Source organism: Peromyscus eremicus, chromosome 1, assembly GCF_949786415.1.
Source record: "Peromyscus eremicus chromosome 1, PerEre_H2_v1, whole genome shotgun sequence".
In the NCBI taxonomy this organism is placed as follows: Eukaryota; Metazoa; Chordata; class Mammalia; order Rodentia; family Cricetidae; genus Peromyscus; species Peromyscus eremicus.
Window position 1 is genome coordinate 139,761,852 of NC_081416.1, and position 26,375 is coordinate 139,788,226.

General features: G+C 49.1%; 14 non-coding genes across 14 annotated transcripts; all 14 read left to right on the forward strand.

Moving 5' to 3' along the window:
* The first annotated feature begins 199 nt into the window (after nucleotides 1-199).
* On the forward strand, nucleotides 200-278 carry LOC131902977 (small nucleolar RNA SNORD115). The gene has a single exon (XR_009377243.1). It is a non-coding gene; the product is annotated as a small nucleolar RNA SNORD115 (small nucleolar RNA).
* Nucleotides 279-2,121: 1,843 nt separating this feature from the next.
* LOC131902978 (small nucleolar RNA SNORD115) lies at nucleotides 2,122-2,200 on the forward strand. Its single transcript, XR_009377244.1, has one exon. It is a non-coding gene; the product is annotated as a small nucleolar RNA SNORD115 (small nucleolar RNA).
* A 1,804-nt stretch (nucleotides 2,201-4,004) lies between these two features.
* Nucleotides 4,005-4,083, forward strand: LOC131903030 (small nucleolar RNA SNORD115). Its single transcript, XR_009377292.1, has one exon. It is a non-coding gene; the product is annotated as a small nucleolar RNA SNORD115 (small nucleolar RNA).
* Nucleotides 4,084-5,895: 1,812 nt separating this feature from the next.
* LOC131902980 (small nucleolar RNA SNORD115) lies at nucleotides 5,896-5,974 on the forward strand. Its single transcript, XR_009377245.1, has one exon. It is a non-coding gene; the product is annotated as a small nucleolar RNA SNORD115 (small nucleolar RNA).
* A 1,828-nt stretch (nucleotides 5,975-7,802) lies between these two features.
* LOC131903031 (small nucleolar RNA SNORD115) lies at nucleotides 7,803-7,881 on the forward strand. The gene has a single exon (XR_009377293.1). It is a non-coding gene; the product is annotated as a small nucleolar RNA SNORD115 (small nucleolar RNA).
* A 1,820-nt stretch (nucleotides 7,882-9,701) lies between these two features.
* LOC131902981 (small nucleolar RNA SNORD115) lies at nucleotides 9,702-9,780 on the forward strand. Its single transcript, XR_009377246.1, has one exon. It is a non-coding gene; the product is annotated as a small nucleolar RNA SNORD115 (small nucleolar RNA).
* Nucleotides 9,781-11,602: 1,822 nt separating this feature from the next.
* Nucleotides 11,603-11,681, forward strand: LOC131902910 (small nucleolar RNA SNORD115). Its single transcript, XR_009377180.1, has one exon. It is a non-coding gene; the product is annotated as a small nucleolar RNA SNORD115 (small nucleolar RNA).
* Nucleotides 11,682-13,510: 1,829 nt separating this feature from the next.
* On the forward strand, nucleotides 13,511-13,589 carry LOC131903014 (small nucleolar RNA SNORD115). Its single transcript, XR_009377277.1, has one exon. It is a non-coding gene; the product is annotated as a small nucleolar RNA SNORD115 (small nucleolar RNA).
* Nucleotides 13,590-15,393: 1,804 nt separating this feature from the next.
* On the forward strand, nucleotides 15,394-15,472 carry LOC131902982 (small nucleolar RNA SNORD115). Its single transcript, XR_009377247.1, has one exon. It is a non-coding gene; the product is annotated as a small nucleolar RNA SNORD115 (small nucleolar RNA).
* A 1,804-nt stretch (nucleotides 15,473-17,276) lies between these two features.
* On the forward strand, nucleotides 17,277-17,355 carry LOC131903015 (small nucleolar RNA SNORD115). The gene has a single exon (XR_009377278.1). It is a non-coding gene; the product is annotated as a small nucleolar RNA SNORD115 (small nucleolar RNA).
* A 1,844-nt stretch (nucleotides 17,356-19,199) lies between these two features.
* Nucleotides 19,200-19,278, forward strand: LOC131902983 (small nucleolar RNA SNORD115). Its single transcript, XR_009377248.1, has one exon. It is a non-coding gene; the product is annotated as a small nucleolar RNA SNORD115 (small nucleolar RNA).
* A 1,808-nt stretch (nucleotides 19,279-21,086) lies between these two features.
* On the forward strand, nucleotides 21,087-21,165 carry LOC131903016 (small nucleolar RNA SNORD115). Its single transcript, XR_009377279.1, has one exon. It is a non-coding gene; the product is annotated as a small nucleolar RNA SNORD115 (small nucleolar RNA).
* Nucleotides 21,166-22,969: 1,804 nt separating this feature from the next.
* On the forward strand, nucleotides 22,970-23,048 carry LOC131902984 (small nucleolar RNA SNORD115). The gene has a single exon (XR_009377249.1). It is a non-coding gene; the product is annotated as a small nucleolar RNA SNORD115 (small nucleolar RNA).
* A 1,804-nt stretch (nucleotides 23,049-24,852) lies between these two features.
* On the forward strand, nucleotides 24,853-24,931 carry LOC131903017 (small nucleolar RNA SNORD115). The gene has a single exon (XR_009377280.1). It is a non-coding gene; the product is annotated as a small nucleolar RNA SNORD115 (small nucleolar RNA).
* The last annotated feature ends 1,444 nt before the right edge of the window (nucleotides 24,932-26,375 follow it).

Sequence of the window (26,375 nt, forward strand, 5' to 3'; positions counted from 1 at the left end):
CCCTTTCTTCCTCCCGAAAAGGTTCCCTTAGGAAGAAGAGAACTCATTCTGCTGCTTCCCTTGAAGCAGAGTTCACCAGGCCCAGCTGTCCTTTGGGCCTAACCTTCTCACGGCCAAGTCCCTCTTCATCAATGGCAGCCCTGGTAAGCAATGTTGTTTGTGTCCTAAACGCATGTGTCGCTGTGCTCTCCGGAAACCTGGGTCTATGATGACAAACCTATGTCACGAAGAGAGATGATGACATAAAAATCATGCTCAATAGGATTACGCTGAGGCCCAAGCTGCAGGGCAGGAGAGAAACAGGTGCCTCATCTCCTTGTGGCTTCCTTGAGGCCCAATTCTCAGGCCCTGCTTCCCAAAGCCCTGTTTCCCCTCCTGGGGAATCCAAGCTATCCAGGTGCACATACCTAGGAGAGCCCTGAGGGCTCCATTCCAAAGCACCTGGTGTGACTCTCTAGCCTCATGCAAGGCTTTAGCGCCCAACACGCTGCTCATGTCCCTGTCTCCTGTGCTGTCTTTCAGTGACCTGGGATGCCGTTTCACAGCCCGAAGCATCCTGGCACATTTCAGGTAATTGGAAATATCAACCCAAGGGCTGGGAATCTCTAAACATCGTGTGCCCTCGCCTTCTAAAGCCTCTGACACCCCAAGAACCTTTCCACCTTAGAAGCAAGGCCTCCAGCCTCTGGCCTGATGGAGGCAATCTTCTACCCTTCTGACCTATGGGAGCAGAATGGCAATTCCAAGTGTATTCACTGTCCTGGACAATTCCAAGGAATTTGGACAGGAGCCACTGATCAGGGACTGCAGCGCAATACCCATAGGTAGAGTCAGGAGGCCCAGACTTTTCTGGTTCATGGCACAGGGATAGAACAAGTTACCCTCCACTTGACTGTCCCGCCTAGTTGGATCCTAGCACCTCCCATACAGACTAGGTCGGATGGGCGGGGGAAGACCTTCAAGGTCACACTGTGACACAAGGCATGAGACCCACATCCATCATGAAGGGGCTTTGAGGAAGGGCCACCTGGCACACCCTAGAGCTCACGGTGGGCCGAGGCAACTTCTTGGGCATATCGGACTTAGGGACATCTCGAAGGACATCTACTGAAGGACAGGGCCCACAAAGCGTTCCCTACCCCTGTGCCTTACAGAGGCCACTCTATTGACCTCCCTTCCATCAGGCCACTGGAGCCAAGGCAGGATTGTTTTTCGGGGCAGGCATTCTCTTCCTGGCCGCAAGGCCAAGAGCCCTGATTGTTTTCAGACCCTCTCTACCGTAGGCATTCTCAACGAATGTCAGCTCCACGTATATCCTACAAAGCTCTAAAAACACACTACTGTGACCACTGTGATTTGGAATTTCCCCAGGGGTGTAAAGGAGGCTAGTGACACAGGCTGGGGACCTGCAAATGACGCCCCTGGTACAATGGATTTTTTTATGGAGTGATTGATCTGTGGGTATCAGCCATTAGATACATATATACATATATTATTTATTTATTTATTTATTTATGCATTTGTATATATATATATATATATATATATATATATATATATATATATATATATATATGGTTCTCTACCATGGAGAACTGATGAGAGTTCTCTGACTTGGTGGGGCCAAGGCAGGAATCACAAGGAAAATGATGTAATTAGCCCTGTATAGTGTCTTGACAATTGTCATCAGTCTAAGTCTAAAAGTCAGAGCACGAGGGGAAAGGTGCCTTTACTGAAAAACTCATATTAAAATTTGGACATGCAAGACAGGAAACTATGCCTTACTGTGTGGCAGGACTCACCATTTGATTTTCCAAGGGCCCAAGATTTCCTAAACCTTGTCATGCGTTCAGACCATGGTCCCATCCCGCAGACCGAGCAGTGTCATCAGTGGCCCATCTCAAGAGTGCCCTGACATCCTCCCCTTTCTTCCTCCCGAAAAGGTTCCCTTAGGAAGAAGAGAACTCATTCTGCTGCTTCCCTTGAAGCAGAGTTCACCAGGCCCAGCTGTCCTTTGGGCCTAACCTTCTCACGGCCAAGGCCCTCTTCAGCAATGGCAGCCCTGGTAAGCAATGTTGTTTGTGTCCTAAACGCATGTGTCGCTGTGCTCTCCAGAAACCTGGGTCTATGATGACAAACCTATGTCACGAAGAGAGATGATGACATAAAAATCATGCTCAATAGGATTACGCTGAGGCCCAAGCTGCAGGGCAGGAGAGAAACAGGTGCCTCGTCTCCTTGTGGCTTCCTTGAGTCCCAATTCTCAGGCCCTGTTTCCCAAAGCCCTGTTTCCCCTCCTGGGGAATCCAAGCTATCCAGGTGCACATACCTAGGAGAGCCCTGAGGGCTCCATTCCAAAGCACCTGGTGTGACAATCTAGCCTCATGCAAGGCTTTAGCGCCCAACACGCTGCTCATGTCCCTGTCTCCTGTGCTGTCTTTCAGTGACCTGGGATGCCGTTTCACAGCCCGAAGCATCCTGGCACATTTCAGGTAATTGGAAATATCAACCCAAGGCCTGGTAATCTCTAAACATCGTGTGCCCTCGCCTTCTAAAGCCTCTGACACCCCAAGAACCTTTCCACCTTAGAAGCAAGGCCTCCAGGCTCTGGCCTGATGGAGGCAATCTTCTATCCTTCTGACCTGTGGGTGCAGAATGGCAATTCCAAATGTATACACTGTCCTGGACAATTCCAAGGAAATTGGACAGGAGCCACTGATCAGGGACTGCAGCGCAATACAAATAGGTAGAGTCAGGAGGCCCAGACTTTTCTGGTTCATGGCACAGGGATAGAACAAGTTACCCTCCACTTGACTGTCCCGCCTAGTTGGATCCTAGCACCTCCCATACAGACTAGGTCGGATGGGCGGGGGAAGTCCTTCAAGGTCACACTGTGACACAAGGCATGAGACCCACATCCATCATGAAGGGGCTTTGAGGAAGGGCCATCTGGCACACCCTAGAGCTCACAGTGGGCCGAGGCAACTTCTTGGGCATATCGGACTTAGGGACATCTCGAAGGACATCTACTGAAGGACAGGGCCCACAAAGCGTTCCCTACCCCTGTGCCTTACAGAGGCCACTCTATTGACCTCCCTTCCATCAGGCCACTGGAGCCAAGGCAGGATTGTTTTTCGGGGCAGGCATTCTCTTCCTGGCCAAAAGGCCAAGAGCCCTGATTGTTTTCAGACCCTCTCTACCGTAGGCATTCTCAACGAATGTCAGCTCCATGTATATCCTACAAAGCTCTAAAAACACACTTCTGTGACCACTGTGATTTGGAATTTCCCCAGGGGTGTAAAGGAGGCTAGTGACACAGGCTGGGGACCAGCAAATGACGCCCCTGGTACAATGGATTTTTTTATGGAGTGATTGATCTGTGGGTATCAGCCATTAGATACATATATACATATATTATTTATTTATTTATTTATTTATGCATTTGTATATATATATATGGTTCTCTACCATGGAGAACTGATGAGAGTTCTCTGACTTGGTGGGGCCAAGGCAGGAATCACAAGGAAAAAAGATGTAATTAGCCCTGTATAGTGTCTTGACAATTGTCATCAGTCTAAGTCTAAAAGTCAGAGCACAAGGGGAAAGGTGCCTTTACTGAAAAACTCACATTAAAATTTGGGCATGCAAGACAGGAAACTATGCCTTACTGTGTGGCAGGACTCACCATTTGATTTTCCAAGGGCCCAAGATTTCCTAAACCTTGTCATGCGTTCAGACCATGGTCCCATCCCGCAGACCGAGCAGTGTCATCAGTGGCCCATCTCAAGAGGGCCCTGACATCCTCCCCTTTCTTCCTCCCGAAAAGGTTCCCTTAGGAAGAAGAGAACTCATTCTGCTGCTTCCCTTGAAGCAGAGTTCACCAGGCCCAGCTGTCCTTTGGGCCTAACCTTCTCACGGCCAAGGCCCTCTTCAGCAATGGCAGCCCTGGTAAGCAATGTTGTTTGTGTCCTAAACGCATGTGTCGCTGTGCTCTCCGGAAACCTGGGTCTGTGATGACAAACCTATGTCACGAAGAGAGATGATGACATAAAAATCAGGCTCAATAGGATTACGCTGAGGCCCAAGCTGCAGGGCAGGAGAGAAACAGGTGCCTCATCTCCTTGTGGCTTCCTTGAGGCCCAATTCTCAGGCCCTGCTTCCCAAAGCCCTGTTTCCCCTCCTGGGGAATCCAAGCTATCCAGGTGCACATACCTAGGAGAGCCCTGAAGGCTCCATTCCAAAGCACCTGGTGTGACTCTCTAGCCTCATGCAAGGCTTTAGCGCCCAACACGCTGCTCATGTCCCTATCTCCTGTGCTGTCTTTCAGTGACCTGGGATGCCGTTTCACAGCCCGAAGCATCCTGGCACATTTCAGGTAATTGGAAATATCAACCCAAGGGCTGGGAATCTCTAAACATCGTGTGCCCTCACCTTCTAAAGCCTCTGACACCCCAAGAACCTTTCCACCTTAGAAGCAAGGCCTCCAGGCTCTGGCCTGATGGAGGCAATCTTCTACCCTTCGGACCTATGGGAGCAGAATGGCAATTCCAAGTGTATTCACTGTCCTGGACAATTCCAAGGAATTTGGACAGGAGCCACTGATCAGGGTCTGCAGCGCAATACCCATAGGTAGTGTCAGGAGGCCCAGACTTTTCTGGTTCATGGCACAGGGATAGAACAAGTTACCCTCCACTTGACTGTCCCGCCTAGTTGGATCCTAGCACCTCCCATACAGACTAGGTCGGATGGGCGGAAGAAGACCTTCAAGGTCACACTGTGACACAAGGCATGAGACCCACATCCATCATGAAGGGGCTTTGAGGAAGGGCCACCTGGCACACCCTAGAGCTCACGGTGGGCCGAGGCAACTTCTTGGGCATATCGGACTTAGGGACATCTCGAAGGACATCTACTGAAGGACAGGGCCCACAAAGCGTTCCCTACCCCTGTGCCTTACAGAGGCCACTCTATTGACCTCCCTTCCATCAGGCCACTGGAGCCAAGGCAGGATTGTTTTTCGGGGCAGGCATTCTCTTCCTGGCCGCAAGGCCAAGAGCCCTGATTGTTTTCAGACCCTCTCTACCGTAGGCATTCTCAACGAATGTCAGCTCCATGTATATCCTACAAAGCTCTAAAAACACACTTCTGTGACCACTGTGATTTGGAATTTCCCCAGGGGTGTAAAGGAGGCTAGTGACACAGGCTGGGGACCAGCAAATGACGCCCCTGGTACAATGGATTTTTTTATGGAGTGATTGATCTGTGGGTATCAGCCATTAGATACATATATACATATATTATTTATTTATTTATTTATTTATTTATTTATGCATTTGTATATATATATATGGTTCTCTACCATGGAGAACTGATGAGAGTTCTCTGACTTGGTGGGGCCAAGGCAGGAATCACAAGGAAAAAAGATGTAATTAGCCCTGTATAGTGTCTTGACAATTGTCATCAGTCTAAGTCTAAAAGTCAGAGCACGAGGAGAAAGGTGCCTTTGCTGAAAAACTCACATTAAACTTTGGACATGCAAGAAAGGAACCTATGCCTTACTGTGTGGCAGGACTCACCATTTGATTTTCCAAGGGCCCGAGATTTCCTAAACCTTGTCATGCTTTCAGACCATGGTCCCATCCCGCAGACCGAGCAGTGTCATCAGTGGCCCATCAAAAGAGTGCCCTGACATCCTCCCCTTTCTTCCTCCCAAAAAGGTTTCCTTAGGAAGAAGAGAACTCATTCTGCTGCTTCCCTTGAAGCAGAGTTCACCAGGCCCAGCTTTCCTTTGGGCCTAACCTTCTCACGGCCAAGTCCCTCTTCAGCAATGGCAGCCCTGGTAAGCAATGTTGTTTGTGTCCTAAACGCATGTGTCGCTGTGCTCTCCGGAAAACTGGGTCTATGATGACAAACCTATGTCACGAAGAGAGATGATGACATAAAAATCATGCTCAATAGGATTACGCTGAGGCCCGAGCTGCAGGGCAGGAGAGAAACAGGTGCCTCGTCTCCTTGTGGCTTCCTTGAGGCCCAATTCTCAGGCCCTGCTTCCCAAAGCCCTGTTTCCCTTCCTGGGGAATCCAAGCTATCCAGGTGCACATACCTAGGAGAGCCCTGAGGGCTCCATTCCAAAGCACCTGGTGTGACTCTCTAGCCTCATGCAAGGCTTTAGCGCCCAACACGCTGCTCATGTCCCTGTCTCCTGTGCTGTCTTTCAGTGACCTGGGATGCCGTTTCACAGCCCGAAGCATCCTGGCACATTTCAGGTAATTGGAAATATCAACCCAAGGGCTGGGAATCTCTAAACATCGTGTGCCCTCGCCTTCTAAAGCCTCTGACACCCCAAGAACCTTTCCACCTTAGAAGCAAGGCCTCCAGGCTCTGGCCTGATGGAGGCAATCTTCTATCCTTCTGACCTGTGGGTGCAGAATGGCAATTCCAAATGTATACACTGTCCTGGACAATTCCAAGGAATTTGGACAGGAGCCACTGATCAGGGACTGCAGCGCAATACAAATAGGTAGAGTCAGGAGGCCCAGACTTTTCTGGTTCATGGCACAGGGATAGAACAAGTTACCCTCCACTTGACTGTCCCGCCTAGTTGGATCCTAGCACCTACCATACAGACTAGGTCGGATTGGCGGGGGAAGACCTTCAAGGTCACACTGTGACACAAGGCATGAGACCCACATCCATCATGAAGGGGCTTTGAGGAAGGGCCATCTGGCACACCCTAGAGTTCACGGTGGGCCGAGGCAACTTCTTGGGCATATCGGACTTAGGGACATCTCGAAGGACATCTACTGAAGGACAGGGCCCACAAAGCGTTCCCTACCCCTGTGCCTTACAGAGGCCACTCTATTGACCTCCCTTCCATCAGGCCACTGGAGCCAAGGCAGGATTGTTTTTCGGGGCAGGCATTCTCTTCCTGGCCTCAAGGTCAAGAGCCCTGATTGTTTTCAGACTCTCTCTATGGTAGGCATTCTCAACGAATGTCAGCTCCATGTATATCCTACAAAGCTCTAAAAACACACTTCTGTGACCACTGTGATTTGGAATTTCCCCAGGGGTGTAAAGGAGGCTAGTGACACAGGCTGGGGACCAGCAAATGACGCCCCTGATACAATGGATTTTTTGATGGAGTGATTGATCTGTGGGTATCAGCCATTAGATACATATATACATATTTCATTTATTTATTTATTTATTTATTCATTTATTTATTTATTTATGCATTTGTATATATATATATATATGGTTCTCTACCATGGAGAACTGATGAGAGTTCTCTGACTTGGTGGGGCCAAGGCAGGAATCACAAGGAAAAAAGATGTAATTAGCCCTGTATAGTGTCTTGACAATTGTCATCAGTCTAAGTCTAAAAGTCAGAGCACGAGGGGAAAGGTGCCTTTACTGAAAAACTCACATTAAAATTTGGACATGCAAGTATGGAACCTATGCCTTACTGTGTGGCAGGACTCACCATTTGATTTTCCAAGGGCCCGAGATTTCCTAAACCTTGTCATGCGTTCAGACCATGGTCCCATCCCGCAGACCGAGCAGTGTCATCAGTGGCCCATCTCAAGAGTGCCCTGACATCCTCCCCTTTCTTCCTCCCGAAAAGGTTCCCATAGGAAGAAGAGAACTCATTCTGCTGCTTCCCTTGAAGCAGAGTTCACCAGGCCCAGCTGTCCTTTGGGCCTAACCTTCTCACTGCCAAGGCCCTCTTCAGCAATGGCAGCCCTGGTAAGCAATGTTGTTTGTGTCCTAAACGCATGTGTCGCTGTGCTCTCCGGAAACCTAGGTCTATGATGACAAACCTATGTCACGAAGAGAGATGATGACATAAAAATCATGCTCAATAGGATTACGCTGAGGCCCAAGCTGCAGGGCAGGAGTGAAACAGGTGCCTCGTCTCCTTGTGGCTTCCTTGAGGCCCAATTCTCAGGCCCTGCTTCCCAAAGCCCTGTTTCCCCTCCTGGGGAATCCAAGCTATCCAGGTGCACATACCTAGGAGAGCCCTGAGGGCTCCATTCCAAAGCACCTGGTGTGACTCTCTAGCCTCATGCAAGGCTTTAGCGCCCAACAGGCTGCTCATGTCCCTGTCTCCTGTGCTGTCTTTCAGTGACCTGGGATGCCGTTTCACAGCCCGAAGCATCCTGGCACATTTCAGGTAATTGGAAATATCAACCCAAGGGCTGGGAATCTCTAAACATCGTGTGCCCTCACCTTCTAAAGCCTCTGACACCCCAAGAACCTTTCCACCTTAGAAGCAAGGCCTCCAGGCTCTGGCCTGATGGAGGCAATCTTCTACCCTTCTGACCTATGGGTGCAGAATGGCAATTCCAAATGTATACACTGTCCTGGACAATTCCAAGGAATTTGGACAGGAGCCACTGATCAGGGACTGCAGCCCAATACCCATAGGTAGAGTCAGGATGCCCAGACTTTTCTGGTTCATGGCACAGGGATAGAACAAGTTACCCTCCACTTGACTGTCCCGCCTAGTTGGATCCTAGCACCTCCCATACAGACTAGGTCGGATGGGTGGTGGAAGACCTTCAAGGTCACACTGTGACACAAGGCATGTGACCCACATCCATCATGAAGGGGCTTTGAGGAAGGGCCATCTGGCACACCCTAGAGCTCACGGTGGGCCGAGGCAACTTCTTGGGCATATCGGACTTAGGGACATCTCGAAGGACATCTACTGAAGGACAGGGCCCACAAAGCGTTCCCTACCCCTGTGCCTTACAGAGGCCACTCTATTGACCTCCCTTCCATCAGGCCACTGGAGCCAAGGCAGGATTGTTTTTCGGGGCAGGCATTCTCTTCCTGGCCAAAAGGCCAAGAGCCCTGATTGTTTTCAGACCCTCTCTACCGTAGGCATTCTCAACGAATGTCAGCTCCATGTATATCCTACAAAGCTCTAAAAACACACTTCTGTGACCACTGTGATTTGGAATTTCCCCAGGGGTGTAAAGGAGGCTAGTGACACAGGCTGGGGACCAGCAAATGACGCCCCTGGTACAATGGATTTTTTTATGGAGTGATTGATCTGTGGGTATCAGCCATTAGATACATATATACATATTTTATTTATTTATTTATTTATTCATTTATTTATTTATTTATGCATTTGTATATATATATATGGTTCTCTACCATGGAGAACTGATGAGAGTTCTCTGACTTGGTGGGGCCAAGGCAGGAATCACAAGGAAAAAAGATGTAATTAGCCCTGTATAGTGTCTTGACAATTGTCATCAGTCTAAGTCTAAAAGTCAGAGCACGAGGGGAAAGGTGCCTTTACTGAAAAACTCACATTAAAATTTGGACATGCAAGTATGGAACCTATGCCTTACTGTGTGGCAGGACTCACCATTTGATTTTCCAAGGGCCCGAGATTTCCTAAACCTTGTCATGCTTTCAGACCATGGTCCCATCCCGCAGACTGAGCAGTGTCATCAGTGGCCCATCTCAAGAGTGCCCTGACAACCTCCCCTTTCTTCCTCCCGAAAAGGTTCCCTTAGGAAGAAGAGAACTCATTCTGCTGCTTCCCTTGAAGCAGAGTTCACCAGGCCCAGCTGTCCTTTGGGCCTAACCTTCTCACTGCCAAGACCCTCTTCAGCAATGGCAGCCCTGGTAAGCAATGTTGTTTGTGTCCTAAACGCATGTGTCGCTGTGCTCTCCGGAAACCTGGGTCTATGATGACAAACCTATGTCACGAAGAGAGATGATGACATAAAAATCATGCTCAATAGGATTACGCTGAGGCCCAAGCTGCAGGGCAGGAGAGAAACAGGTGCCTCGTCTCCTTGTGGCTTCCTTGAGGCCCAATTCTCAGGCCCTGCTTCCCAAAGCCCTGTTTCCCCTCCTGGGGAATCCAAGCTATCCAGGTGCACATACCTAGGAGAGCCCTGAGGGCTCCATTCCAAAGCACCTGGTGTGACTCTCTAGCCTCATGCAAGGCTTTAGCGCCCAACACGCTGCTCATGTCCCTGTCTCCTGTGCTGTCTTTCAGTGACCTGGGATGCCGTTTCACAGCCCGAAGCATCCTGGCACATTTCAGGTAATTGGAAATATCAACCCAAGGGCTGGGAATCTCTAAACATCGTGTGCCCTCGCCTTCTAAAGCCTCTGACACCCCAAGAACCTTTCCACCTTAGAAGCAAGGCCTCCAGGCTCTGGCCTGATGGTGGCAATCTTTTACCCTTCTGACCTGTGGGTGCAGAATGGCAATTCCAAATGTATACACTATCCTGGACAATTCCAAGGAAATTGGACAGGAGCCACTGATCAGGGACTGCAGCGCAATACCCATAGGTAGAGTCAGGAGGCCCAGACTTTTCTGGTTCATGGCACAGGGATAGAACAAGTTACCCACCACTTGACTGTCCCGCCTAGTTGGATCCTAACACCTCCCATACAGATTAGGTAGGATATGCGGGGGAAGACCTTCAAAATCACACTGTGACACAAGGCATGAGATCCACATCCATCATGAAGGGGCTTTGAGGAGGGGCCATCTGGCACACACTAGAGCTCACGGTGAGCCCAGGCAACTTCTTGGGCATATCGGACTTAGGGACATCTCGAAGGACATCTACTGAAGGACAGGGCCCACAAAGCGTTCCCTACCCCTGTGCCTTACAGAGGCCACTCTATTGACCTCCCATCCATCAGGCCACTGGAGCCAAGGCAGGATTGTTTCTCTGGGCAGGCGTTCTCTTCCTGGCCGCAAGGCCAAGAGCCCTGATTGTTTTCAGACCCTCTCTACCGTAGGCATTCTCAACGAATGTCAGCTCCATGTATATCCTACAAAGCTCTAAAAACACACTTCTGTGACCACTGTGATTTGGAATTTCCCCAGGGGTGTAAAGGAGGCTAGTGACACAGGCTGGGGACCAGCAAATGACGCCCCTGGTACAATGGATTTTTTTATGGAGTGATTTATCTGTGGGTATCAGCCATTAGATACATATATACATATTTTATTTATTTATTTATTTATTTATTTACTTATTTATTTATGCATTTGTATATATATATATATGGTCCTCTACCATGGAGAACTGATGAGAGTTCTCTGACTTGGTGGGGCCAAGGCAGGAATCACAAGGAAAAAAGATGTAATTAGCCCTGCATAGTGTCTTGACAATTGTCATCAGTCTAAGTCTAAAAGTCAGAGCACGAGGACAAAGGTGCCTTTGCTGAAAAACTCACATTAAAATTTGGACATGCAAGAAAGGAACCTATGCCTTACTGTGTGGCAGGACTCACCATTTGATTTTCCAAGGGCCCGAGATTTCCTAAACCTTGTCATGCTTTCAGACAATGGTCCCATCCCGCAGACCGAGCAGTGTCATCAGTGGCCCATCAAAAGAGTGCCCTGACATCCTCCCCTTTCTTCCTCCCAAAAAGGTTTCCTTAGGAAGAAAAGAACTCATTCTGCTGCTTCCCTTGAAGCAGAGTTCACCAGGCCCAGCTGTCCTTTGGGCCTAACCTTCTCACTGCCAAGACCCTCTTCAGCAATGGCAGCCCTGGTAAGCAATGTTGTTTGTGTCCTAAACGCATGTGTCGCTGTGCTCTCCGGAAACCTGGGTCTATGATGACAAACCTATGTCATGAAGAGAGATGATGACATAAAAATCATGCTCAATAGGATTACGCTGAGGCCCAAGCTGCAGGGCAGGAGAGAAACAGGTGCCTCGTCTCCTTGTGGCTTCCTTGAGGCCCAATTCTCAGGCCCTGCTTCCCAAAGCCCTGTTTCCCCTCCTGGGGAATCCAAGCTATCCAGGTGCACATACCTAGGAGAGCCCTGAGGGCTCCATTCCAAAGCACCTGGTGTGACTCTCTAGCCTCATGCAAGGCTTTAGCGCCCAACACGCTGCTCATGTCCCTGTCTCCTGTGCTGTCTTTCAGTGACCTGGGATGCCGTTTCACAGCCCGAAGCATCCTGGCACATTTCAGGTAATTGGAAATATCAACCCAAGGCCTGGGGATCTCTAAACATCGTGTGCCCTCGCCTTCTAAAGCCTCTGACACCCCAAGAACCTTTCAACCTTAGAAGCAAGGCCTCCAGGCTCTGGCCTAATGGTGGCAATCTTCTACCCTTCTGACCTATGGGTGCAGAATGGCAATTCCAAATGTATACACTGTCCTGGACAATTCCAAGGAAATTGGACAGGAGACACTGATCAGGGACTGCAGCGCAATACCCATAGGTAGAGTCAGGAGGCCCAGACTTTTCTGGTTCATGGCACAGGGATAGAACAAGTTACCCACCACTTGACTGTCCCGCCTAGTTGGATCCTAACACCTCCCATACAGATTAGGTCGGATATGCGGGGGAAGATCTTCAAAATCACACTGTGACACAAGGCATGAGATCCACATCCATCATGAAGGGGCTTTGAGGAGGGGCCATCTGGCACACACTAGAGCTCACGGTGAGCCGAGGCAACTTCTTGTGCATATCGGACTTAGGGACATCTCGAAGGACATCTACTGAAGGACAGGGCCCACAAAGCGTTCCCTACCCCTGTGCCTTACAGAGGCCACTCTATTGACCTCCCTTCCATCAGGCCACTGGAGCCAAGGCAGGATTGTTTCTCGGGGCAGGCATTCTCTTCCTGGCCTCAAGGCCAAGAGCCCTGATTGTTTTCAGACCCTCTCTACCGTAGGCATTCTCAACGAATGTCAGCTCCATGTATATCCTACAAAGCTCTAAAAACACACTTCTCTGACCACTGTGATTTGGAATTTCCCCAGGGGTGTAAAGGAGGCTAGTGACACAGGCTGGGGACCAGCAAATGACGCCCCTGGTACAATGGATTTTTTTATGGAGTGATTGATCTGTGGGTATCAGCCATTAGATACATATATACACATATTATTTATGTATTTATTTATTTATTTATTTAATTTATTTATTTATGCATTTGTATATATATATATATATGGTTCTCTACCATGGAGAACTGATGAGAGTTCTCTGACTTGGTGGGGCCAAGGCAGGAATCACAAGGAAAAAAGATGTAATTAGCCCTGTATAGTGTCTTGACAATTGTCATCAGTCTAAGTCTAAAAGTCAGAGCACGAGGGGAAAGGTGCCTTTACTGAAAAACTCACATTAAAATTTGGACATGCAAGTATGGAACCTATGCCTTACTGTGTGGCAGGACTCACCATTTGATTTTCCAAGGACCCGAGATTTCCTAAACCTTGTCATGCTTTCAGACCATGGTCCCATCCCGCAGACCGAGCAGTGTCATCAGTGGCCCATCTCAAGAGTGCCCTGACATCCTCCCCTTTCTTCCTCCCGAAAAGGTTCCCTTAGGAAGAAGAGAACTCATTCTGCTGCTTCCCTTGAAGCAGAGTTCACCAGGCCCAGCTGTCCTTTGGTCCTAACCTTCTCACTGCCAAGACCCTCTTCAGCAATGGCAGCCCTGGTAAGCAATGTTGTTTGTGTCCTAAACGCATGTGTCGCTGTGCTCTCCGGAAACCTGGGTCTATGATGACAAACCTATGTCACAAAGAGAGATGATGACATAAAAATCATGCTCAATAGGATTACGCTGAGGCCCAAGCTGCAGGGCAGGAGAGAAACAGGTGCCTCGTCTCCTTGTGGCTTCCTTGAGGCCCAATTCTCAGGCCCTGCTTCCCAAAGCCCTGTTTCCCCTCCTGGGGAATCCAAGCTATCCAGGTGCACATACCTAGGAGAGCCCTGAGGGCTCCATTCCAAAGCACCTGGTGTGACTCTCTAGCCTCATGCAAGGCTTTAGCGCCCAACACGCTGCTCATGTCCCTGTCTCCTGTGCTGTCTTTCAGTGACCTGGGATGCCGTTTCACAGCCCGAAGCATCCTGGCACATTTCAGGTAATTGGAAATATCAACCCAAGGGCTGGGAATCTCTAAACATCGTGTGCCCTCGCCTTCTAAAGCCTCTGACACCCCAAGAACCTTTCCACCTTAGAAGCAAGGCCTCCAGCCTCTGGCCTGATGGAGGCAATCTTCTACCCTTCTGACCTGTGGGTGCAGAATGGCAATTCCAAATGTATACACTGTCCTGGACAATTCCAAGGAATTTGGACAGGAGCCACTGATCAGGGACTGCAGCGCAATACAAATAGGTAGAGTCAGGAGGCCCAGACATTTCTGGTTCATGGCACAGGGATAGAACAAGTTACCCTCCACTTGACTGTCCCGCCTAGTTGGATCCTAACACCTCCCATAAAGATTAGGTAGGATATGCGGGGGAAGACCTTCAAAATCACACTGTGACACAAGGCATGAGATCCACATCCATCATGAAGGGGCTTTGAGGATGGGCCATCTGGCACACACTAGAGCTCACAGTGAGCCGAGGCAACTTCTTGGGCATATCGGACTTAGGGACATCTCGAAGGACATCTACTGAAGGACAGGGCCCACAAAGCGTTCCCTACCCCTGTGCCTTACAGAGGCCACTCTATTGACCTCCCATCCATCAGGCCACTGGAGCCAAGGCAGGATTGTTTCTCGGGGCAGGCATTCTCTTCCTGGCCTCAAGGCCAAGAGCCCTGATTGTTTTCAGACCCTCTCTACCGTAGGCATTCTCAACGAATGTCAGCTCCATGTATATCCTACAAAGCTCTAAAAACACACTTCTGTGACCACTGTGATTTGGAATTTCCCCAGGGGTGTAAAGGAGGCTAGTGACACAGGCTGGGGACCAGCAAATGACGCCCCTGGTACAATGGATTTTTTTATGGAGTGATTGATCTGTGGGTATCAGCCATTAGATACATATATACATATATTATTTATTTATTTATTTATTTATGCATTTGTATATATATATATGGTTCTCTACCGTGGCGAACTGATGAGAGTTCTCTGACTTGGTGGGGCCAAGGCAGGAATCACAAGGAAAAAAGATGTAATTAGCCCTGTATAGTGTCTTGACAATTGTCATCAGTCTAAGTCTAAAAGTCAGAGCACGAGGAGAAAGGTGCCTTTGCTGAAAAACCCACATTAAAATTTGGACATGCTAGAAAGGAACCTATGCCTTACTGTGTGGCAGGACTCACCATTTGATTTTCCAAGGGCCCGAGATTTCCTAAACCTTGTCATGCTTTCAGACCATGGTCCCATCCCGCAGACCGAGCAGTGTCATCAGTGGCCCATCAAAAGAGTGCCCTGACATCCTCCCCTTTCTTCCTCCCAAAAAGGTTCCCTTAGGAAGAAGAGAACTCATTCTGCTGCTTCCCTTGAAGCAGAGTTCACCAGGCCCAGCTTTCCTTTGGGCCTAACCTTCTCACGGCCAAGTCCCTCTTCAGCAATGGCAGCCCTGGTAAGCAATGTTGTTTGTGTCCTAAACGCATGTGTCGCTGTGCTCTCCGGAAACCTGGGTCTATGATGACAAACCTATGTCACGAAGAGAGATGATGACATAAAAATCATGCTCAATAGGATTACGCTGAGGCCCAAGCTGCAGGGCAGGAGAGAAACAGGTGCCTCGTCTCCTTGTGGCTTCCTTGAGGCCCAATTCTCAGGCCCTGCTTCCCAAAGCCCTGTTTCCCCTCCTGGGGAATCCAAGCTATCCAGGTGCACATACCTAGGAGAGCCCTGAGGGCTCCATTCCAAAGCACCTGGTGTGACTCTCTAGCCTCATGCAAGGCTTTAGCACCCAACACGCTGCTCATGTCCCTGTCTCCTGTGCTGTCTTTCAGTGACCTGGGATGCCGTTTCACAGCCCGAAGCATCCTGGCACATTTCAGGTAATTGGAAATATCAACCCAAGGGCTGGGAATCTCTAAACATCGTGTGCCCTCGCCTTCTAAAGCCTCTGACACCCCAAGAACCTTTCCACCTTAGAAGCAAGGCCTCCAGGCTCTGGCCTGATGGTGGCAATCTTCTACCCTTCTGACCTGTGGGTGCAGAATGGCAATTCCAAATGTATACACTATCCTGGACAATTCCAAGGAAATTGGACAGGAGCCACTGATCAGGGACTGCAGCGCAATACCCATAGGTAGAGTCAGGAGGCCCAGACTTTTCTGGTTCATGGCACAGGGATAGAACAAGTTACCCACCACTTGACTGTCCCGCCTAGTTGGATCCTAACACCTCCCATACAGATTAGGTAGGATATGCGGGGGAAGACCTTCAAAATCACACTGTGACACAAGGCATGAGATCCACATCCATCATGAAGGGGCTTTGAGGAGGGGCCATCTGGCACACACTAGAGCTCACGGTGAGCCCAGGCAACTTCTTGGGCATATCGGACTTAGGGACATCTCGAAGGACATCTACTGAAGGACAGGGCCCACAAAGCGTTCCCTACCCCTGTGCCTTACAGAGGCCACTCTATTGACCTCCCATCCATCAGGCCACTGGAGCCAAGGCAGGATTGTTTCTCTGGGCAGGCGTTCTCTTCCTGGCTGCAAGGCCAAGAGCCCTGATTGTTTTCAGACCCTCTCTACCGTAGGCATTCTCAACGAATGTCAGCTCCATGTATATCCTACAAAGCTCTAAAAACACACTTCTGTGACCACTGTGATTTGGAATTTCCCCAGGGGTGTAAAGGAGGCTAGTGACACAGGCTGGGGACCAGCAAATGACGCCCCTGGTACAATGGATTTTTTTATGGAGTGATTGATCTGTGGGTATCAGCCATTAGATACATATATACATATATTATTTATTTATTTATTTATTTATGCATTTGTATATATATATATGGTTCTCTACCGTGGCGAACTGATGAGAGTTCTCTGACTTGGTGGGGCCAAGGCAGGAATCACAAGGAAAAAAGATGTAATTAGCCCTGTATAGTGTCTTGACAATTGTCATCAGTCTAAGTCTAAAAGTCAGAGCACGAGGAGAAAGGTGCCTTTGCTGAAAAACCCACATTAAAATTTGGACATGCAAGAAAGGAACCTATGCCTTACTGTGTGGCAGGACTCACCATTTGATTTTCCAAGGGCCCGAGATTTCCTAAACCTTGTCATGCTTTCAGACCATGGTCCCATCCCGCAGACCGAGCAGTGTCATCAGTGGCCCATCAAAAGAGTGCCCTGACATCCTCCCCTTTCTTCCTCCCAAAAAGGTTCCCTTAGGAAGAAGAGAACTCATTCTGCTGCTTCCCTTGAAGCAGAGTTCACCAGGCCCAGCTTTCCTTTGGGCCTAACCTTCTCACGGCCAAGTCCCTCTTCAGCAATGGCAGCCCTGGTAAGCAATGTTGTTTGTGTCCTAAACGCATGTGTCGCTGTGCTCTCCGGAAACCTGGGTCTATGATGACAAACCTATGTCACAAAGAGAGATGATGACATAAAAATCATGCTCAATAGGATTACGCTGAGGCCCAAGCTGCAGGGCAGGAGAGAAACAGGTGCCTCGTCTCCTTGTGGCTTCCTTGAGGCCCAATTCTCAGGCCCTGCTTCCCAAAGCCCTGTTTCCCCTCCTGGGGAATCCAAGCTATCCAGGTGCACATACCTAGGAGAGCCCTGAGGGCTCCATTCCAAAGCACCTGGTGTGACTCTCTAGCCTCATGCAAGGCTTTAGCGCCCAACACGCTGCTCATGTCCCTGTCTCCTGTGCTGTCTTTCAGTGACCTGGGATGCCGTTTCACAGCCCGAAGCATCCTGGCACATTTCAGGTAATTGGAAATATCAACCCAAGGGCTGGGAATCTCTAAACATCGTGTGCCCTCGCCTTCTAAAGCCTCTGACACCCCAAGAACCTTTCCACCTTAGAAGCAAGGCCTCCAGCCTCTGGCCTGATGGAGGCAATCTTCTACCCTTCTGACCTGTGGGTGCAGAATGGCAATTCCAAATGTATACACTGTCCTGGACAATTCCAAGGAATTTGGACAGGAGCCACTGATCAGGGACTGCAGCGCAATACAAATAGGTAGAGTCAGGAGGCCCAGACATTTCTGGTTCATGGCACAGGGATAGAACAAGTTACCCTCCACTTGACTGTCCCGCCTAGTTGGATCCTAACACCTCCCATAAAGATTAGGTAGGATATGCGGGGGAAGACCTTCAAAATCACACTGTGACACAAGGCATGAGATCCACATCCATCATGAAGGGGCTTTGAGGATGGGCCATCTGGCACACACTAGAGCTCACAGTGAGCCGAGGCAACTTCTTGGGCATATCGGACTTAGGGACATCTCGAAGGACATCTACTGAAGGACAGGGCCCACAAAGCGTTCCCTACCCCTGTGCCTTACAGAGGCCACTCTATTGACCTCCCTTCCATCAGGCCACTGGAGCCAAGGCAGGATTGTTTCTCGGGGCAGGCATTCTCTTCCTGGCCTCAAGGCCAAGAGCCCTGATTGTTTTCAGACCCTCTCTACCGTAGGCATTCTCAACGAATGTCAGCTCCATGTATATCCTACAAAGCTCTAAAAACACACTTCTCTGACCACTGTGATTTGGAATTTCCCCAGGGGTGTAAAGGAGGCTAGTGACACAGGCTGGGGACCAGCAAATGACGCCCCTGGTACAATGGATTTTTTTATGGAGTGATTGATCTGTGGGTATCAGCCATTAGATACATATATACACATATTATTTATGTATTTATTTATTTATTTATTTATTTATTTATTTATTTATTTATTTATTTATGCATTTGTATATATATATATATATGGTTCTCTACCATGGAGAACTGATGAGAGTTCTCTGACTTGGTGGGGCCAAGGCAGGAATCACAAGGAAAAAAGATGTAATTAGCCCTGTATAGTGTCTTGACAATTGTCATCAGTCTAAGTCTAAAAGTCAGAGCACGAGGGGAAAGGTGCCTTTACTGAAAAACTCACATTAAAATTTGGACATGCAAGTATGGAACCTATGCCTTACTGTGTGGCAGGACTCACCATTTGATTTTCCAAGGACCCGAGATTTCCTAAACCTTGTCATGCTTTCAGACCATGGTCCCATCCCGCAGACCGAGCAGTGTCATCAGTGGCCCATCTCAAGAGTGCCCTGACATCCTCCCCTTTCTTCCTCCCGAAAAGGTTCCCTTAGGAAGAAGAGAACTCATTCTGCTGCTTCCCTTGAAGCAGAGTTCACCAGGCCCAGCTGTCCTTTGGTCCTAACCTTCTCACTGCCAAGACCCTCTTCAGCAATGGCAGCCCTGGTAAGCAATGTTGTTTGTGTCCTAAACGCATGTGTCGCTGTGCTCTCCGGAAACCTGGGTCTATGATGACAAACCTATGTCACGAAGAGAGATGATGACATAAAAATCATGCTCAATAGGATTACGCTGAGGCCCAAGCTGCAGGGCAGGAGAGAAACAGGTGCCTCGTCTCCTTGTGGCTTCCTTGAGGCCCAATTCTCAGGCCCTGCTTCCCAAAGCCCTGTTTCCCCTCCTGGGGAATCCAAGCTATCCAGGTGCACATACCTAGGAGAGCCCTGAGGGCTCCATTCCAAAGCACCTGGTGTGACTCTCTAGCCTCATGCAAGGCTTTAGCGCCCAACACGCTGCTCATGTCCCTGTCTCCTGTGCTGTCTTTCAGTGACCTGGGATGCCGTTTCACAGCCCAAAGCATCCTGGCACATTTCAGGTAATTGGAAATATCAACCCAAGGGCTGGGAATCTCTAAACATCGTGTGCCCTCGCCTTCTAAAGCCTCTGACACCCCAAGAACCTTTCCACCTTAGAAGCAAGGCCTCCAGCCTCTGGCCTGATGGAGGCAATCTTCTAACCTTCTGACCTGTGGGTGCAGAATGGCAATTCCAAATGTATACACTGTCCTGGACAATTCCAAGGAATTTGGACAGGAGCCACTGATCAGGGACTGCAGCGCAATACCCATAGGTAGAGTCAGGAGGCCCAGACTTTTCTGGTTCATGGCACAGGGATAGAACAAGTTATCCTCCACTTGACTGTCCCGCCTAGTTGGATCCTAACACCTCCCATAAAGATTAGGTAGGATATGCGGGGGAAGACCTTCAAAATCACACTGTGACACAAGGCATGAGATCCACATCCATCATGAAGGGGCTTTGAGGATGGGCCATCTGGCACACACTAGAGCTCACGGTGAGCCGAGGCAACTTCTTGGGCATATCGGACTTAGGGACATCTCGAAGGACATCTACTGAAGGACAGGGCCCACAAAGCGTTCCCTACCCCTGTGCCTTACAGAGGCCACTCTATTGACCTCCCATCCATCAGGCCACTGGAGCCAAGGCAGGATTGTTTCTCGGGGCAGGCATTCTCTTCCTGGCCTCAAGGCCAAGAGCCCTGATTGTTTTCAGACCCTCTCTACCGTAGGCATTCTCAACGAATGTCAGCTCCATGTATATCCTACAAAGCTCTAAAAACACACTTCTGTGACCACTGTGATTTGGAATTTCCCCAGGGGTGTAAAGGAGGCTAGTGACACAGGCTGGGGACCAGCAAATGACGCCCCTGGTACAATGGATTTTTTTATGGAGTGATTGATCTGTGGGTATCAGCCATTAGATACATATATACATATATTATTTATTTATTTATTTATTTATTTATGCATTTGTATATATATATATGGTTCTCTACCGTGGCGAACTGATGAGAGTTCTCTGACTTGGTGGGGCCAAGGCAGGAATCACAAGGAAAAAAGATGTAATTAGCCCTGTATAGTGTCTTGACAATTGTCATCAGTCTAAGTCTAAAAGTCAGAGCACGAGGAGAAAGGTGCCTTTGCTGAAAAACCCACATTAAAATTTGGACATGCAAGAAAGGAACCTATGCCTTACTGTGTGGCAGGACTCACCATTTGATTTTCCAAGGGCCCGAGATTTCCTAAACCTTGTCATGCGTTAAGACCATGGTCCCATCCCGCAGACCGAGCAGTGTCATCAGTGGCCCATCAAAAGAGTGCCCTGACATCCTCCCCTTTCTTCCTCCCAAAAAGGTTCCCTTAGGAAGAAGAGAACTCATTCTGCTGCTTCCCTTGAAGCAGAGTTCACCAGGCCCAGCTTTCCTTTGGGCCTAACCTTCTCACGGCCAAGTCCCTCTTCAGCAATGGCAGCCCTGGTAAGCAATGTTGTTTGTGTCCTAAACGCATGTGTCGCTGTGCTCTCCGGAAACCTGGGTCTATGATGACAAACCTATGTCACAAAGAGAGATGATGACATAAAAATCATGCTCAATAGGATTACGCTGAGGCCCAAGCTGCAGGGCAGGAGAGAAACAGGTGCCTCGTCTCCTTGTGGCTTCCTTGAGGCCCAATTCTCAGGCCCTGCTTCCCAAAGCCCTGTTTCCCCTCCTGGGGAATCCAAGCTATCCAGGTGCACATACCTAGGAGAGCCCTGAGGGCTCCATTCCAAAGCACCTGGTGTGACTCTCTAGCCTCATGCAAGGCTTTAGCGCCCAACACGCTGCTCATGTCCCTGTCTCCTGTGCTGTCTTTCAGTGACCTGGGATGCCGTTTCACAGCCCGAAGCATCCTGGCACATTTCAGGTAATTGGAAATATCAACCCAAGGGCTGGGAATCTCTAAACATCGTGTGCCCTCGCCTTCTAAAGCCTCTGACACCCCAAGAACCTTTCCACCTTAGAAGCAAGGCCTCCAGCCTCTGGCCTGATGGAGGCAATCTTCTATCCTTCTGACCTGTGGGTGCAGAATGGCAATTCCAAATGTATACACTGTCCTGGACAATTCCAAGGAATTTGGACAGGAGCCACTGATCAGGGACTGCAGCGCAATACAAATAGGTAGAGTCAGGAGGCCTAGACATTTCTGGTTCATGGCACAGGGATAGAACAAGTTACCCTCCACTTGACTGTCCCGCCTAGTTGGATCCTAACACCTCCCATAAAGATTAGGTAGGATATGCGGGGGAAGACCTTCAAAATCACACTGTGACACAAGGCATGAGATCCACATCCATCATGAAGGGGCTTTGAGGATGGGCCATCTGGCACACACTAGAGCTCACAGTGAGCCGAGGCAACTTCTTGGGCATATCGGACTTAGGGACATCTCGAAGGACATCTACTGAAGGACAGGGCCCACAAAGCGTTCCCTACCCCTGTGCCTTACAGAGGCCACTCTATTGACCTCCCTTCCATCAGGCCACTGGAGCCAAGGCAGGATTGTTTCTCGGGGCAGGCATTCTCTTCCTGGCCTCAAGGCCAAGAGCCCTGATTGTTTTCAGACCCTCTCTACCGTAGGCATTCTCAACGAATGTCAGCTCCATGTATATCCTACAAAGCTCTAAAAACACACTTCTGTGACCACTGTGATTTGGAATTTCCCCAGGGGTGTAAAGGAGGCTAGTGACACAGGCTGGGGACCAGCAAATGACGCCCCTGGTACAATGGATTTTTTTATGGAGTGATTGATCTGTGGGTATCAGCCATTAGATACATATATACATATATTATTTATTTATTTATTTATTTATGCATTTGTATATATATATATGGTTCTCTACCGTGGCGAACTGATGAGAGTTCTCTGACTTGGTGGGGCCAAGGCAGGAATCACAAGGAAAAAAGATGTAATTAGCCCTGTATAGTGTCTTGACAATTGTCATCAGTCTAAGTCTAAAAGTCAGAGCACGAGGAGAAAGGTGCCTTTGCTGAAAAACCCACATTAAAATTTGGACATGCTAGAAAGGAACCTATGCCTTACTGTGTGGCAGGACTCACCATTTGATTTTCCAAGGGCCCGAGATTTCCTAAACCTTGTCATGCTTTCAGACCATGGTCCCATCCCGCAGACCGAGCAGTGTCATCAGTGGCCCATCAAAAGAGTGCCCTGACATCCTCCCCTTTCTTCCTCCCAAAAAGGTTCCCTTAGGAAGAAGAGAACTCATTCTGCTGCTTCCCTTGAAGCAGAGTTCACCAGGCCCAGCTTTCCTTTGGGCCTAACCTTCTCACGGCCAAGTCCCTCTTCAGCAATGGCAGCCCTGGTAAGCAATGTTGTTTGTGTCCTAAACGCATGTGTCGCTGTGCTCTCCGGAAACCTGGGTCTATGATGACAAACCTATGTCACGAAGAGAGATGATGACATAAAAATCATGCTCAATAGGATTACGCTGAGGCCCAAGCTGCAGGGCAGGAGAGAAACAGGTGCCTCGTCTCCTTGTGGCTTCCTTGAGGCCCAATTCTCAGGCCCTGCTTCCCAAAGCCCTGTTTCCCCTCCTGGGGAATCCAAGCTATCCAGGTGCACATACCTAGGAGAGCCCTGAGGGCTCCATTCCAAAGCACCTGGTGTGACTCTCTAGCCTCATGCAAGGCTTTAGCACCCAACACGCTGCTCATGTCCCTGTCTCCTGTGCTGTCTTTCAGTGACCTGGGATGCCGTTTCACAGCCCGAAGCATCCTGGCACATTTCAGGTAATTGGAAATATCAACCCAAGGGCTGGGAATCTCTAAACATCGTGTGCCCTCGCCTTCTAAAGCCTCTGACACCCCAAGAACCTTTCCACCTTAGAAGCAAGGCCTCCAGGCTCTGGCCTGATGGTGGCAATCTTCTACCCTTCTGACCTGTGGGTGCATAATGGCAATTCCAAATGTATACACTATCCTGGACAATTCCAAGGAAATTGGACAGGAGCCACTGATCAGGGACTGCAGCGCAATACCCATAGGTAGAGTCAGGAGGCCCAGACTTTTCTGGTTCATGGCACAGGGATAGAACAAGTTACCCACCACTTGACTGTCCCGCCTAGTTGGATCCTAACACCTCCCATACAGATTAGGTCGGATATGCGGGGGAAGACCTTCAAAATCACACTGTGACACAAGGCATGAGATCCACATCCATCATGAAGGGGCTTTGAGGAGGGGCCATCTGGCACACACTAGAGCTCACGGTGAGCCCAGGCAACATCTTGGGCATATCGGACTTAGGGACATCTCGAAGGACATCTACTGAAGGACAGGGCCCACAAAGCGTTCCCTACCCCTGTGCCTTACAGAGGCCACTCTATTGACCTCCCATCCATCAGGCCACTGGAGCCAAGGCAGGATTGTTTCTCTGGGCAGGCGTTCTCTTCCTGGCTGCAAGGCCAAGAGCCCTGATTGTTTTCAGACCCTCTCTACCGTAGGCATTCTCAACGAATGTCAGCTCCATGTATATCCTACAAAGCTCTAAAAACACACTTCTGTGACCACTGTGATTTGGAATTTCCCCAGGGGTGTAAAGGAGGCTAGTGACACAGGCTGGGGACCAGCAAATGACGCCCCTGGTACAATGGATTTTTTTATGGAGTGATTGATCTGTGGGTATCAGCCATTAGATACATATATACATATATTATTTATTTATTTATTTATTTATGCATTTGTATATATATATATGGTTCTCTACCGTGGCGAACTGATGAGAGTTCTCTGACTTGGTGGGGCCAAGGCAGGAATCACAAGGAAAAAAGATGTAATTAGCCCTGTATAGTGTCTTGACAATTGTCATCAGTCTAAGTCTAAAAGTCAGAGCACGAGGAGAAAGGTGCCTTTGCTGAAAAACCCACATTAAAATTTGGACATGCAAGAAAGGAACCTATGCCTTACTGTGTGGCAGGACTCACCATTTGATTTTCCAAGGGCCCGAGATTTCCTAAACCTTGTCATGCTTTCAGACCATGGTCCCATCCCGCAGACCGAGCAGTGTCATCAGTGGCCCATCAAAAGAGTGCCCTGACATCCTCCCCTTTCTTCCTCCCAAAAAGGTTCCCTTAGGAAGAAGAGAACTCATTCTGCTGCTTCCCTTGAAGCAGAGTTCACCAGGCCCAGCTTTCCTTTGGGCCTAACCTTCTCACGGCCAAGTCCCTCTTCAGCAATGGCAGCCCTGGTAAGCAATGTTGTTTGTGTCCTAAACGCATGTGTCGCTGTGCTCTCCGGAAACCTGGGTCTATGATGACAAACCTATGTCACAAAGAGAGATGATGACATAAAAATCATGCTCAATAGGATTACGCTGAGGCCCAAGCTGCAGGGCAGGAGAGAAACAGGTGCCTCGTCTCCTTGTGGCTTCCTTGAGGCCCAATTCTCAGGCCCTGCTTCCCAAAGCCCTATTTCCCCATCTGGGGAATCCAAGCTATCCAGGTGCACATACCTAGGAGAGCCCTGAGGGCTCCATTCCAAAGCACCTGGTGTGACTCTCTAGCCTCATGCAAGGCTTTAGCACCCAACACGCTGCTCATGTCCCTGTCTCCTGTGCTGTCTTTCAGTGACCTGGGATGCCGTTTCACAGCCCGAAGCATCCTGGCACATTTCAGGTAATTGGAAATATCAACCCAAGGGCTGGGAATCTCTAAACATCGTGTGCCCTCGCCTTCTAAAGCCTCTGACACCCCAAGAACCTTTCCACCTTAGAAGCAAGGCCTCCAGGCTCTGGCCTGATGGTGGCAATCTTCTACCCTTCTGACCTGTGGGTGCAGAATGGCAATTCCAAATGTATACACTATCCTGGACAATTCCAAGGAAATTGGACAGGAGCCACTGATCAGGGACTGCAGCGCAATACCCATAGGTAGAGTCAGGAGGCCCAGACTTTTCTGGTTCATGGCACAGGGATAGAACAAGTTACCCACCACTTGACTGTCCCGCCTAGTTGGATCCTAACACCTCCCATACAGATTAGGTAGGATATGCGGGGGAAGACCTTCAAAATCACACTGTGACACAAGGCATGAGATCCACATCCATCATGAAGGGGCTTTGAGGAGGGGCCATCTGGCACACACTAGAGCTCACGGTGAGCCCAGGCAACTTCTTGGGCATATCGGACTTAGGGACATCTCGAAGGACATCTACTGAAGGACAGGGCCCACAAAGCGTTCCCTACCCCTGTGCCTTACAGAGGCCACTCTATTGACCTCCCATCCATCAGGCCACTGGAGCCAAGGCAGGATTGTTTCTCTGGGCAGGCGTTCTCTTCCTGGCCGCAAGGCCAGGAGCCCTGATTGTTTTCAGACCCTCTCTACCATAGGCATTCTCAACGAATGTCAGCTCCATGTATATCCTACAAAGCTCTAAAAACACACTTCTGTGACCACTGTGATTTGGAATTTCCCCAGGGGTGTAAAGGAGGCTAGTGACACAGGCTGGGGACCAGCAAATGATGCCCCTGGTACAATGGATTTTTTTATGGAGTGATTGATCTGTGGGTATCAGCCATTAGATACATATATACATATTTTATTTATTTATTTATTTATTCATTTATTTATTTATGCATTTGTATATATATATATATATATATATATATATATATATATATATATATATATATATATATGGTTCTCTACCATGGAGAACTGATGAGAGTTCTCTGACTTGGTGGGGCCAAGGCAGGAATCACAAGGAAAAAAGATGTAATTAGCCCTGTATAGTGTCTTGACAATTGTCATCAGTCTAAGTCTAAAAGT